The sequence below is a fragment of the Bufo bufo genome, chromosome 8 (assembly GCF_905171765.1).
Source record: "Bufo bufo chromosome 8, aBufBuf1.1, whole genome shotgun sequence".
Lineage (NCBI taxonomy): Eukaryota > Metazoa > Chordata > Amphibia > Anura > Bufonidae > Bufo > Bufo bufo.
In genome coordinates, this window is record NC_053396.1 from 129,036,282 (window position 1) to 129,052,282 (window position 16,001).

The 16,001-nt window shown below is 42.9% G+C and overlaps 1 protein-coding gene across 3 annotated transcripts in view; it reads left to right on the forward strand.

Moving 5' to 3' along the window:
• The window catches only part of PAK3 (p21 (RAC1) activated kinase 3), a 171,181-nt gene that overhangs the window by 76,754 nt on the left and 78,426 nt on the right, over window positions 1-16,001 (forward strand). Inside the window, exon 1 of one of the 3 annotated variants that reach the window (XM_040442365.1) lies at window positions 1,731-1,867. The exons of the other annotated variants lie outside the window; for them this stretch is intronic. The gene's annotated coding sequence lies outside the window, so the exon portion shown is untranslated. Of the gene's footprint in view, window positions 1-1,730; window positions 1,868-16,001 lie in introns of those variants that run through there. 3 annotated transcript variants of the gene reach the window in all.

Consider the following 16,001-nt stretch of genomic DNA (forward strand, 5'->3'; position numbering starts at 1 on the left):
GTGCCGGAGATGGCCGAGTACAGCGCCTGGCTATCTCTGAAATTCCCATAGAAATGAATTGAGGGGCCGCATGCATGCCCGACTGGCTGCTCTGTTCATTTTAGGGAGGGCTGCAGTGTGTACGGGGGCCCCCTTTCTCGTGATTGGTGGGGATCCCAGCGGTAGTACCCCCACTGATCTGATAGTTACCCCCCTTTAATATCTGTCTCACTAGCACCAGCTCCTAACACATACTGTGGATGGAGGATAATGTCATGGAATACCCATTTAAAGTCCCGAATGATTTCCATGATATTAACCCCTGCCTTCACGCAGTAATCAAGATATACAATACAAAAATCAGTTTGTATCATGTTTGACCTTTCTGGCATATGTCACCCATACGCTGACATTACTTTACTGTCCGCTATATGCTTTTTTCACCGGATACCTTGGCATAGAATAGCATAATCTTAAAAAGGACCGTCTTGGCATCTGTATGGTGAGCCCTATGGATATGGTTTATGTATACACAAGAAGCATATGGCAATGTGAACAGGGCCTCAGAGTGTCATAGAAAACTATGTAAAACGTTCAGTTTGAGGGGTGTTCACATTTGCTTCGGGGGCCTCACCCCAGATTCTGCCACTAAGGCAGACAAAGTCCTGCATGCATTTTTCCTCCAGAGGGGAAACTGTACCGATCCCACTACAGTCATTGGGGTTTGCCCGGTTTGGTTCAGTTATGTGCCAAATCCAGCACTTCTGTTGATTTTCTTTTTTTCTGCTCCTGTCACTATGAAAATATGAAGGCAACTTATTATAGAGTAGGAGCAGCTGAGCAGATTGATATATAGTTTTGTTGGAAAAAAAAAATCAATGTAAGGGCTCGTGTTGATGCCCGTTGCCGTATTGCGGACCGCATTTGTGGATCTGCAATACACGGGCATCTGTGCGGCCAAGCTGCGAATGATATAACAACATGTCCTATTCTTGTCTGTTTTGCGGCCAAGATTAGGCATTTTTTCAGTGGGTCCTGCGAAAAGTGTGGGATGCACACAGACCGCATCCGTATTCTGCAGATCCACAAAACGGATACAGTCGTACCTTGTGTTTCATTCATTTACATTCCTGTTGGTGCTGGGCTTTGAAGGGTTGACAGCTCTCTGTATACACAGTCATAGAGGGAAGGCTGTCAGTGACTGATAGGACCGAACCCTCGACTTCAAAGCCCAGAAGGAGCAGAAATATAAATAAATGAATAAATAATAAAAATGAGTTATACTAAATATTTCCAATAAAACTACATATCAGTCTGCTCAGCTCCTCCTGCTCTATAATGTGCCGTCTGCAGCTCAGACACCATGTTCAATATGACAGGTTCCCTTCAACAGCAATGAATTGCTAGTGTGAACATGTGCTTAGATGCTGGAATATACTGTACATTACTGTATGAAAATGGAAACAAACACCTATATGTCCGTTATAATTCTACACGTTTGCGGTATGGGCCGCCAGGTGTGTGCTGCACAGGGTTATGTCGGTGGCAGTGAAGCTTCACATTTTTAGGCTCCCTCCCTCTCTGGCTCTGAAAGGTTTCTGTGCACTTCCTGCTTCGAAACAAAAGATTTGCCTATCCCGGCCCTCCCCGTGCTATTAGTAGTAGTATTATCAGCCTCCTGGCGGCCAATCAGGGATGCAGGAGGACGGTGACATCATGGGCTAGGGAACAGCAAGGAGGCAGCTGAAGCATCCAAGCCACTAATGTGAGCACTGGAGGTCAGGAGAACCTGGAGAAAGGATGGCAGCGTTTCTGCAGATGGACTAATCCAGGGCTTCCCTTGTATCAAGAAGGCGTAGAGGATACAGCATGCCAGGGTGTGTGCCAGGTAATGCCATCTTCCATGCTGCCTTATGTTCAGCCCTGCTAGCAATGGCCTGTGCTGGTCTCTCCCAATTCTAGCGCAGCCTGCAGGATTGTGCCTGATGGGTTGTGGCGGTGACATTTCATTAGAATATAGGATTTTAGTCCACGCTTGGTATGTTATGGCTGGAGGAATGATTATACTGCCTTTCTGTTGGTTATATGGATGTTACATGTGACATAGATGGATGCAGGTCTATATCATCTATCTGATATCTATCTATCTATCTATCTGATTATCTATCTATCTGATATCTATCTATCTGATATCTATCTATCTGATATCTATCTATCTATCTGATATCTATCTATCTGATATCTATCTATCTGATATCTATCTATCTGATATCTATCTATCTCATATCTATCTATCTCATATCTATCTATCTCATATCTATCTATCTCATATCTATCTATCTCATATCTATCTATCTCATATCTATCTATCTCATATCTATCTATCTATCTCATATCTATCTATCTATCTCATATCTATCTATCTATCTCATATCTATCTATCTATCTCATATCTATCTATCTATCTCATATCTATCTATCTATCTCATATCTATCTATCTATCTCATATCTATCTATCTATCTCATCTCATATCTATCTATCTATCTATCTCATATCTATCATTCAGTCCATCTGATATCTCTCTCATATCCATCTATCTAATCTACCTTCTGTGTAGTAGAGGTATATATGTTTCTGTCTATAATATAGTACATTGTGTTTTACATCTGCATTTGTAGATTTCGGGATTTGTGCACCTCTTACGTCTGGAGGGATGGGGCTTTGTATATCTTAGAAGTGGGATCTGTGTATACCTTGGGAGACGTATGGCGGTGTAGCTGGAGAGCTGACTGTGAGTGTTTGTGGCTATTAATATTTACACGCTGTTTGATGTATGACGGCGCCCTGCATTCGAGTGTCGCTATAATGAAGGTCAGAAGATCCAGACTGAGGTTCATTTATGGTTTCTTTGAATGGTAAACTTATTAAAGGCCACTCACCCTCACTGATAATTGCTATGTGGTTCCTAGAAATATAGGGATAGAAAGAAATGGAAAGAGGGGGGTTCACTGTCCAAAGAGCTTGCAATCGGTGCCATCTGCTGTATGCTGCTGGTGAGGGCAATAAATCCCCTTTGCATATATTATCCTCTACCCCTTTTGTGCTCCCCGTGAAGACACCTGCTCTTGTGACTGGGAAGCTCAGTAATAGGCCCCATATGCATATTAGCCTTTGTCCGAGCCCTGCTCCCTGCTCCAGTGCTGGGGCTGTCATTATACACACTCGGCCTCCTCTCTGTCATCAACCTGCCGACTCAAAAGATCTCAGCAGTGACTATTGTTGTCCTTGGGACAATTCTGCCAAATGTGCCTGTTTAATCTGTGGGACCTTCCTTCATGCATACAAATACTGCAGATGCTCGGTGCCAAGCGATGATATATTTGGTTGGATGTATTTTGCATTTCTGGAGCTGTTATGTATCCAGAGAGGCCATAAATAATTCTGAGAGTTCAGTAATCATATACATGGGGAATATAGATGGAATCACATTTTGATAGTACAAAAAATTCTTCTTTTTCATTAAAAAAAAGGGCCCATGCCCTTATCATTTTATTATAGGCGGCCCCTTTATAAGCGACAATCAGCTATGAGTCCAGCTCCCAAGTCAGCCAAGCTTTTCTTGATTGGCAGTCCATGTAATACATGGGTGACCACAGTCTACTTTTTAGCGTCTTGCCGATCTGGCTCCTACAGGATGTTCCCAATAGAGAGCCCCCCCTTCCCATCTTTGATGATCATATGCATGGGACAACCTCCTTAAAGGGGTTACAGTTTAGAAAATGCTTTGTTATATGGCCTGTGAATTCTCTGTTTATAAAAAGAGAGACCTCTGATCAGGATCCTCACCTCTTGGCCAGAGTAGAGAGCGATTATAAAGAGTGTCTATTGCTCTGGAGGACCCGTCCTGTCCTGCATTACACAGACAACACATACATTTGCATGGAAAATGTGTAATGCTACAAGTCTCCTGTGGTGGTGCTGCAGACTAACGAAACGGTTAGGGACCATTCACACGACCATATCTTCAGTACTGTATTTTATTTCGTTTGTTTGGCATTATCTTGTGTTGGGGGCCCCTTATATATATATATTGGGACCGTTAAGGTGGCATTTACTACGCAGGGGGCACTATGGGGACTGTTTAAATACTGGGGCACTATGGTGGCTATCACAGATACCGGGGCACTATGGGGGCTTTTATATGTGCTTGGGGCATTATGGTGACCATTAAATATACTGAGGGCACTGTGAACAGACGCACGGAAGCAAACAGCACACCGTGTGCTGTGTGCATCTTTTGCAGCCTCATTGAAATTAAAGTGTCCGCATTTTTTGCGGATTGGTTGCGGACACTTTCATTTCAATGAGGCTGCAAAAGATGCACACGGTGTGCTGTTTGCTTCCGTGCGTCTGTTCACAGTGCCCTCAGTATATTTAATGGTCACCATAATGCCCCAAGCACATATAAAAGCCCCCATAGTGCCCCAGTATTTAAATGGTCCCCATAGTGCCCCCTGCGTAGTAAATGCCACCTTAACGGCCCCAATATATATAAGGGGCCCCCAACACAAGATAATTCCAAACAAACGAAATAAAATGCAGTACTCCTCTCATCTCTGGCATGCTGGGAACACATTCTCTGCACTGGAGACAGCAGGACCTGATCACAATGCTGGGAGCGTCAGGTCCTGCTGCTTCCAATATGGAGCAAGTGTTCCCACACACACCTGTGGTATTTTTTTTATTTTATATTTTTTTCATAATGTCCCGGGCATGTTGATTTTGGTGGGATCCTTGTGGCCAAAAAGAGCACATGTCCTATTTTTTGACAGCCACTATACACTGGCCATAAAAAAAAATAAGGTAATTTGAATAGCGCTATAGACTGCAAAGGTTCTGAAAACTTCCTTGTGAATGAGGCCTTAGGGTATGCCCACGGTGAATGAAAACACGGTGGATTTGCAGCTGTAAATTTAAATGGGGCAAATCCTCAACGTATTATGGTACCAGCCAAGTGTATGAGATTTGACAAAAACTCCTCCACGTGTGGTCACGTTGGAATATTTTTTTGGAGTGGAGAATGGTAACATACAAATATTACAGCTCTCCGGAGGGGTCACAGACTGTGATCTAACCCTATGTGATGTACATTTTATGCATACTAATTATAAAAGGGGTTTTCTGGGTCTCCTATATTGATGACCTATTCTCAGGATAGGTGTTATATATCTGATTGGCGTGGGACTGACACCCGACACTCCCGCTGTAGCCGCAGCGACCTCTTCCTTGGTCAATGGCGTCACGTTTATTGGTCTCATGGCCCAAGTCCAAGTCAAATGAAGGGGCCTCGGCTGCAATTCCAAGCACAGCCACTGTACAATGTATGGCGCTGTGAGGAGGCCATAGTGTTGCACCCTCCTCAAACAGCGTCGCAGCATGTTGCATTGAAGTCACGCAACACATGTAGCCGTGTAGCTGTACCCTAATAAGTCTCACCCTTTGGATAGTCAGATCTACCACTACAGACTACATGTACTCGGCTTTCCCGCAAATATGGATCAGCTAAACTAGGTTTATTATCATTCTGATGATTGTTGATTTCATTTTATAAAATCTCGATATAATGCTGTATTATGAAAACTTTCTAATGGTAATTTATCTTTGATTAATTTGATGCCAGTGACATCAATACTGGAGTAAACTGGGAAAGCTCGGACACTATATAATACAGTTCCTTAAAGGTTAAATAAAAGGATAACCAAAAGTGAGAGAAATCAGGATTTCGAACCTTACCTGGCTCCCAGGGTTTGACCTGCTCGGCTTCCTCCTTGTAACTGAAGGAATTCCCACCATGTTAATGGATGGCATATCACTTAGGGTACTTTCACGCTAGCGTTATTCTTTTCCGGTATTGAAATCAGTTCTGTCCTAATGCATTCTGAATGGAAAGCAATCCGTTCAGTATGTATCAGGATGTCTTCTGTTCCGTCCCTTATACGGTATTTGCTTGCTGCAGTATTTTTTCCAGCCCAAATCCCGGAACAATACCGCAGTTGCCGGATCCGGCATTAATTTCCATGGAGATGTATTAATGCCGGATTCGGTACCAAGTGTTCCGGAAATTGCCGTATCGCTGATCCGGTTTTCTGGTCTGCGCATGCGCCGGGATAGAGGAATAGCTACTTTTCTCTTTTAATCTTTGAATTTTTTTTAATACCTGATCCGTTATTCCGGATGAGACGGATCCGGAAAGAAAGGCTATCAGTTTGTATAAGGCCTGCCGGATTCTAATAACGCTAGTGTGAAAGTACCCTAAGATGGTATCGGTGTTGCTCCAATCCCTGGGATCCCTATGGATCCTCGGAAACCCGTACGCTGTTGTATAGTAATCAGAGTGACCTTCTGCATGGAAAAAATACAGATGGGGCGATGGAAAGGCGATCCCTCACTACCATCAGATGGTTCTGGAGAATTGAGATGGGATTGTTAAAACTAGAAATTTAGCTTTTTTTTGTGCTGCGGGAAACTACTGATGTCCTCACAGTGCATTGTACCACATGTGCTACTGGGCTTTTCTAGAGAGGACCTGTGCCCGACACGTTTTATCAGGATTGAATTGTGACTGGTCTTGTTTTAAGGGGTTCTCTGGACTTTTTACAAACCCCATCTTTTCTTCTGCCCCGTGGTTAATACTCTTGCCACCGATGCTGCCGTCTCCGCCGCACTCGCACAAGACTGCTTGGGTCCCGACCCTGTGTGTGTCCTCTTCCTGTGCAGCTGCATGAACAGGAGCCAAAGGGCACACATCTGGCTGAAACCCGAGCAGCGGAGTCCGCAGCCTGCGTGAGTGCAGCAGAGACGGAGGGGTAAGTAAACTTTCTTTCTTCCACAGGGCAGAAGAAAGGACCCCTTTAGGCGACTTTCACACTCGCGTTTTGGGCGGATCCGTCTTGTGTCTGCACAGACGGATCCGCACGAATAATGCAAACTCTTGTATCCGTTAATAACGGATCTGTTTGCATTATTCATTCAAAAAAAAGTCTAAGTCAAAACGGATCCGTCTTGACTTACATTGAAAGTCAATGGGGGACGGATCCGTTTTCAGTTGCACCATATTGTGTCAGTGAAAAACGGATCCGTCCCCATTGACTTACATTGTAAGTCTAGACGGATCCGTTAGACTCCGCATTGTCAGACAGTCACCAAAACGCTGCAAGCTGCGTTTTAGTGACCGTTTAACATGCGCAACGGAGACCAAACGCAGCCAAATTGATGCATTCTGAACGGATCCTTATCCATTCAGAATGCATTGGGGCTGAACTGATCCGTTTTGGGCCCTGAAACGGATCTCACAAGCGGACCCAGAAACGCCTTTAATGAACAATTCAGTTGAGGAGCATCATGCGCAATGGCGCCGTTCACACTGAAATTATTCACCGTCCCATCAAGGTGCCAGTATTTTTGATGGTAAGAATAACATATTCTGCAGCACCAATAACATAAAAAAATACTGGATTCCTAAAGTTCCGCAATTATAAGTCGATACATGGCAGCTATAACTGATCAAATTGTGACCTATTGTGAACAGAAACCATTGCTCTAGTGTGAATAGCGCCAAATACAGGATAAATCGGTGTCTGAGCCGGTGCTCCTCTGTTAGTCATAGCATCATGATGACTACCTTGTGTTTCCCGGTAAAGTCACTATATTGACACGTAAATTAGCATTTTACGAGGGATGTGTTTTAGTGCTTTGATCTTATGTATAGGATAACAGAAATATGTATGTGATGGCGTATAATTAACCCTTGAGGGTACTTTGACACTTGCGGCAGCGGATTCCGGCAGGCAGATCCGGCAATCCGGACGCAAACTGATGGCATTTGTCAGGCGGATCCGTCTGACAAATGCATTGAAATACCGGATCCGTCTCTCCGGTTCATCCAGAAAAACAGATCCGATATTTTTTTTGCATTTTTAAAGGTCTGCGCATGCGGATCCGTTTTGCCGGAACACTTAATACACTTCAATGTAAATTAATGCCGAATCCGGCATTCCGGCAAGTGTTCAGGATTTTTGGCCGGAGAGAAAACTGCAGCATGCTGCGGTATTTTCTCCGTCAAAAAAAAACGTAAGAGGGACTGAACTGATGCATCCTGAACGGAATGCTCTCCATTCAGAATGCATTAGGATAAAACTGATCAGTTTTTTTCTGGTATTGAGCCCTGAGGACGGAACTCAACACTGGAAAACAAAAACGCCAGTGTGAAAGTACCCTGAGATGGATGAAAACCCTGATCCTGCTTCCTTTAGGGCTATACCAGACAGTAAGGAAGCGTTTTGCTTCTTCTAGGAAAGGGCAGCTAAACAACGCTTTCCTAAGTGACATTTCTGACCTGTTCTGCGCCTGCAGCTAATCTTGGTTGGAGCTGCAGTGTCTAGATGCCAGGCTGTATTTATCACAGGCAGCCAGCCACAGTGCCAGCTTAGCCCAGCCCCTGCTAGCTCCACATAGTGCAGAGATTCAGAAGCCAGTGCTTGCTTTGTTTGCCGGGAATATCCCCTGACTTGCATTATCTGCCTGCAGACATGCAAAGGTTTTCTTCTTTAGCAAGGAGGGCTGTCAGGTCGGTGTCCTTGTGAATGGTTCGCATTGGTGGTCATTGTAAGGTCCAGTATATTTCTGCCAAGTGTCAATGGGCAAACAATACTAAAAGTAAAGGCTTTTTTCAGCAACAATTTTTCAGTGTTGCCTTACGCCATTCAAAACCATACAAATTCAAGTGAGGCAACAGTTAAAGTGAATCTGTGAGCAACTTTGACCATGCTAAACTGCTGACAGCACAAGGCAGGGGAGATCAAGACAAACATACCTTTTGTGGGGCTTACTTATTATTAGGAGTAGTGTGAATTTGAACTGCTATTCTGCCAGACTTTGCTCCTGCAAGTGTCCTAAAGACTTAGCTTCACTATCAAGTGCCTTCTTCATTGAGCTGCCTCATAGCTCCTCCCCTCTGCTGTGAGTGACAGCTGTAGGATCCAACCAGGAGACCACTACAGCTGCCACTCAGAGTAGAGAGCACCCTGCAGTGAAGTGCCACCTCCTCGGTGCTTGCAGGAGCAGAATCTGGTAGAATAAAGGTTATTAGTCTCACCCAGTGCTGTAAGCAGTTTAGCATGGTCAAAACTCCTGACAGATTACCTTTAACTCCATTGTCCCTCTTGCCTTTGCAGTAGGACAAATAGGTAAGGCATCTATGAAGTTGTAGTAGTGTCTTTGCATTGGAAGGTCTCTAGCTGTCCCTGATCCTGCTTTAGATAAGGAGGAAACGCCATAGTAATATAGAATACCTGTTTGCAACCCACTTGACTCTGTGGTCACTATTTCAGCCGAGCATAGATACATTTATATCTACAACAGATTTTATTTGCAACCACTGGAATAATGTTTCTAAACTGCTTGGCAAACAGGTTTGATTAAACGTCAAAGTAGAGTACATTAGAGTCATGGTCTTCTTCAGGAGCGGCGTTCCATCTCTTCATTGTGTGTTCTTCTTCTGTATAGCAAAGGCGGCTTTATAGATGGATGACACTCTTCTGTAGCCCTTCACAATTCACGGGATTCCATGTCCTTGACTTCTCCATTTTCTTTCTTTCTGTAGCAGCGTATTCTCTTGCTGCATTTGGGAAAAGTGTTAATTAACACCGTTGTTTATGGCACAATTGCTGCATACAGTACAATGGCCCATTTCTCTCTGAAGCTATCCACATCTATGCTCTTCTCTCTCATCCTAATAATTCATCGATGATGGTCTCCCTGTATCCTGTAAGTCCAACTGCTCATTCCTCATTATAGGATCACAGGACACAGGGTAGGGGATAACTATCTGATTGCCTGGGGTACATCTGTTGGGACCCAAGTGATCAGAGAAATAGAGGTTTTGAAGTCCCCTATGAGAATGTAGTGGTAATGCACATGCGTGACCCCCTATGAGAATGTAGTGGTGGTGCACGTGCGTGACCCCCTATGAGAATGTAGTGGTGGTGCACGTGCACGACCATCACTTCTGAGACTTCTCGAGATACACCAGGTGCTGTACTTGAGAGCCGCATCTCAATGAATGGACCAGTGGTTTTGCATTCGTCCCACCACTACATTCTCATAAGGCACTTTGGCAACTCTATTTTCTTGATCACTGGGGGTCTGAGTGGGATTGATAGATAGCTAGATATCCATTCTACTGATTTTTTTTTTATTTTTTATTTTTGTAAATATGTGTATTACCCATAAAATATATTCTTCTCTTAAAACTCCTCTTTCTACTATACTTCTTTTATGGTGATTTTCACATGTGCCCTTTAAATGTTGACCGGATAAAAAAAAATAAAAATAAAAAGTCAATTTTTCTTATAATTCCCCTCCCATTACAATCCACTCCTGACCCGACATTAGCTTCAAAATAGCACCACAGGGGTCTGTGCTGTGGCCGGAATACAGATGTTAAAATACACCTGGGTTGGCGGACCCTCACATGCAGAAACGAGGATGATCATAATGTATCCCAAATTATAGAAAATTATTGGAAACAGTAAAAATCTTCATTAGACATCATTCACATTTGCGTATTTGGTCAGCATTTTGTATCAATATGTGTGGGCCAAAACAGAGAAGAAGAGAAATACTTTCCATTATGTGAAATTCACATGGTGTTTGTTGTAGGCTGAATTTGGTGCCAATTCTGGACCAAAAAAATCACTGGATGAGTGTCCCGAAACTGCCTTCTTTTGGTGTGAAACTATATATTTTATGATCGCGCCAAGGAGGGCCATGTCCTTTCTTGACGTATTTACAACGATGAACCGTGGAAGAAGCTCGGTGTTCCATTGAAAACAATAGGAGGTGGTTTCTGTACTGCAGCCCGGCAACATGATCTTCTAGGCTGGTTTCTACACCGTGACAAGCTGACCAACACTGTGAGGAGGGCTACGTTATTGCAGCAGTCACACAGTCAGTATTCTGGGATATGTGTTGCACCGCACTTACATTACTAACTACTGTTTTGCTGACTGTGGACGGAAAGAGAGAAGTGGAAGTTGAACATGATACGAAGAACCCAGTCGGGATTGTTGCCTGATGCTGGTCTAGTGGGCATTGTGTCCACACACTTGGTATCAAGTTTGGCTTGTTTTTTTTCACCTATTGCTTGATGTTTTGCCTTTTTAGGTTGTTTTTAAAATTCTTTTTGACATGAATCTGTGTTTTTATAGAAATGTTACATTCTTTCTCAAAATAAAAAATCTGAAGTACTGGTCTCACAGAGCTATTCTCACAACCAGACAGCACCCTCTGCTTTTTAACATCAGGGTGTAATGAGCCAGATCCAAAGATAAGGTCTGGCTGAAAAAAGACAAAGGCACTGGGATGATCGCATCTTAACTGGCTGTAAAACCATAACATCTGCCACATTGATCAGTGACCTGCCACAGGGTCCTCCCATTAAGGAGCCTTGACCTGGAGCCTCAGGGCCTCCTTATTTAAAAGAGTGATAAAAAAAAAACTTGACCCCAACACCCAGCATCTCTGGTTCCTTATGACCAATCTGTTTAACCCTTTCTCAATGCAGCCATTTTCCTTTTTTACTCTACACCTTCCAAAAACCTTAACTTTTTTTTTTTTCCTGTTCACATAGCCATACACGGGCTTGTTTTTGTTTTTTTCGGACAACTTGTACTATCCAATGACCAGCCTTAGGAGAAGTTATTACTATCAGGCTGGTGGGGGTCCGAATTCTGGCTTCACCACCCATCTGCTGTTTTCACAAGTTTCGACACTAAAACTACACAGCTCTGTCTACAACTCAGTTCATCTTTAAATTTGAAGTGAAACTCTGGTCAAATGAAAACTGGGTTAGGGTTGGTCTCTCGCCCTATAAGCTCTTCTTGTAGAGTGTCTTCACCTGAAGCTGCCAAGATGCACCAACAAAGTGACAAATACTGCTGTTTTACACCAAATTAGCATGGTTTTCACATGGGTTAGGGCTCATGACAGTATACGACAGTATTACGTCAGTATTTTACGACAGTATTTTGCGTTCAGTATACTGGCCGTTTTTTGAGTTCAGTATGCGGAACATATACTGACCCATTCATTTCAATGGTTCAGCAAAAAATACTGAAGTGTCTCCGTGTGCATTCCGTTTCAGTATTTCCGTACCGTGAAAAGATAGAACATGTCCTATTCTTGTCCGCAAATCACGGTGCTTGGCTCCATTCAAGTCAAGGGGTCCGCAAAAAAACGGAACACATACGGAAATGCATCCGTATGTCTTCTGTATCCGTTCCGTTTTTGCTGAATCATTTATTGAAAATGTTATGCCCAGCCCAATTTTTTCTATGTAATTACTGTATACTGAATATGGCATACGGAAAAACGGAACGGAAAAACGGAAACAAAAAACGGAACAGATCCGTAAAAAACGGACCAAAAAACACTGAAAAAGCCATACTGTCGTGTGCATGAGCCCTTATATAGCGGCTTCCAGATTTTGGGGGGTAAAAATGCTTTTTACCTGCAAAATTGTGCAGCCATTATTAATCTGCCAAAATCGGATTGGGTTAGAACTGTGCAGCTTGGCTTAGCTAGAAAACAATAAATTAAACATGATGATTATAAACTGGTGAAAACTTCAGCATAAGAGAAGAGAAACATCAATGGGGAACTTTTAGTGAGAAAGTGGAAAGACTAAATATGTTATAATAGTTTTTTTTTGTTTGCTATAGTTGAATGCCACAGAGTTTACTGTCATAGCATGTGAGATTAGGTATAGGGTAAGTCACAAGAAAAAGCAATGTCTGATTTTGAGGTAGCTATTTAGTGTTTTTTTTTTTATCATATCTCAGTCTGGTTAGTACTTCTCTAACTGTGGTGTACCTTATTAAAATCTATTGGGGGTAACTTTACTATTGGGTACTGTTGCTTTGTATTCTGATTTACTTTGTTTTGCTATATAAGACACACGTAACCATCTAACCATAAGACTCACCTGGGCTTTGGAGGAGGAAAATAAGAAAAAAATTTTTTTTTCATCAGATCCGATTCCCCCCTCCTTCCTTCCCCATCCTCATCAGACTTGGATCAGACCCTTAAACCTCATCAGACCCTTAATCCTCATCAAACCTCAGATCAGGCCCCCAGTTCTCATCAAACCTCAGAACAGACCCCAAATCCTCACCAGACCTCAGAAAATAAAATAATTTACCTCTACTGCTCCAGACGGTGTCGCCACTTGGGAGATCCAGAACACTCTTCCTGCAGCGCTGCACTGTGACCTGACATCGCACAGCATCAGTTCATAGCGCGTACACTACGTCCTTATGCTGTACGCAGTCAAAGTACAGCACTACGTTGGCAGCAGACCAGGGAGTGATGAGTGAAGCCAGCACCAGGAGCACTATATTCACCGCTCCCTAGTCCTACTGTGTACTAATGAGCACTTCCATAATGAAGGCGCTCATTAGTATTAGTTTCATAATAAGCACTGCCATTTTCCCCCCACTTTTGAGGGGGAAAAAGTATGTGTTATGTAGCAAAAAACTAGTGTTCATTGGTGTCTGTGTATATCTGACCATCATATGACTTTTATATGGCCCGTTCACTAGTAATCCCATCTTCAGTCTCCATCCCTTATTGTTCGCTTTTGCTGAGCACATCTCCAAAGGGAGCAGAGACTACCTGCTATGATTTCTCCCATGCACAGTTCACCGAAATGAGCAGATTCTGCTCCCCTAGCAGTGTAACCGTGAATCCAGCACTGGATTAAGACAGTAAAATACTCACTGGAGCCAGCAGCAGCCTTCCAGTGTCTCTGCTTCGTTCTGATTCTGTAGCTTCCCCCCTCATAGACTTCTGTGAGCAGCATGTAACCTGATGTATCAGTGAGCTGATAATCTGTCTAAGACAATTTTTAGCTTTGCAATGAGAGAGATGATCAGTGCAGGAGGCAGGGGAAGAAGTGTCTGATAAGTAGAGAGAGAGGCATTTTTTCTAATAACATATGTTAGAAAATATTTAAATGAAATTCTGAAAATTGTTTTGCATTCCTTAACAAGTTGGCTTCTCGGACTCCTTATGACTGGTCCTAAAATTGATGCTTTCCTTGAATACATTTCAAGAGATAGGAGAAAAGTAAAGCCAGCACCAATAAAGTCATGTGCCGATCATTATATTTCTTAAGACCCTAAATATCCTGTAGCCGCTACTATATGTCATTGGTAGCTTTTCATCCCAGACCCATTGTCATAGTGTGTGCTGTAGCTATCATACAGATACCGAGTAGCTTATGTATCTCATGATGATGATCGTCATTCTGTCTCATGGCCTTTTCATGTGGCTTTACCCATGAATTGCTCATAGCTATTAATTTTCTTCCACAGGGATTGCTTGGAGATAAAATTCAATTTGATCGAAATTGTTTGACAAATTGGCTTAAACAGACAATTATAGCCGCCTTCTTGTATGCAAGCGGAATGTGAAATTAGGTTGTGTGTTTTTTTTAGCAGCAAGTCAGGGTCATAGCGAGTCCTCCAGCTGTTGTGGGCAGTACTGAAAGCTGTAGACACAGAATGCTGAAATAATTACTGATTGATGTATGAGTTAATTAACTTTAATACAGAGGTGGTATGTTTCTAGGTCCGAATCCAGAGATTAGTGACAATGGGATGACACCTTTTAGGCTTCGTTCACATCACCGTTCAGCCTTTTCCGTTCTCCTGCTCCGTTTAGGAAAGGACGGATTCGGCACATAACTGTGACGAACGGAACCTAAGGACCCAATAGACTATAATGGGGTCCGTTAGGTTTCCGCTCAGAAGATGATTTCCTCTGAGCGGAAACATAACGGACCCCACCCCATTATAGTCTGTCGGGTCCTTAGGTTCCGTTCGGCTCAGTTATGTGCCAAATCCGTCCTTTCCGTTCTCCTGAACGATGATGTGAACGAAGCCTATCTTCCTTTTATCTTCACCTTTTTCAGAAAGCTCCCAAAATTGCAGATGGCTGATGTCTACATAGAAAACATTTGACAGATGGCCAGCAATGTACAACTTGACCTCCCAGGGTTTGCGTCAATTCTAGTAATTATATAGTTCTTATAGTTCTGAAAACCCAGGGTCTTTTGGTAGCACAGTGGCTTAATATTGATGACCTATTATCGGGATAACTGTAGAGGAGCTCTTGCCAGATAGTTAGTATAGACAGAGATCCAGATGACCAGGTATGTGCTTGAAGGCTTTATTGGGCAACGCGTTTTGTCACCTCGATGGTGACTTTGTCAGGGCACATGCATCCTAGATACCCACCTTTCCTGAAGTTGGCTGCTAATGTTGTGCTTACTCTATGTACCTCTCACAAGTATGTGGCCTATTCTACCATTTTGTGGAATGGACATACGTATGCGGAAAGCACGTGGATCATCCTTATGCTTTTCGCATCCGTATGTCCGTTCTGCAATGCATCGTCAGAATATGGACCATGGACCCATTGAAGTCAAGCACAGACCGCATCTGTTGTGTGCATTGGCCTTCGGCTAGTTTTACACATCAGCATTTCTGTGAGAACAGACACATTTTTCATGGCTTTTTAGAGTGTGTATGTAGGCCAAAAACACTATGGCAAGAAGTTACCTTCTGGACCAGACTTAACTTTTAGATTTCTGGTTTATATGTTGTTTTTGTGGACAGGGCTAGGACATTTCTGCAGAAGGGAGAAAGAAAATGGTGGCATGCACATAGTCGGTATCCGTGGTTTGCGGATCTAAAAACACATACTGTCATGTGCATAAGGCCTTAGGTTTATGATTTTTATTGTATATTTATTTTTATATGTAAAATTGGAAAAAGATTAGGTGATTTTCATTTTTAATATTGGTGCGTTTTTAACATTTTTCTTTTTACTGTAATTTTAGTCCCCTTAGGGATCTTGAATATGTGATTTTCTGATCATAGGTACCGTGTTTCCCCAAAA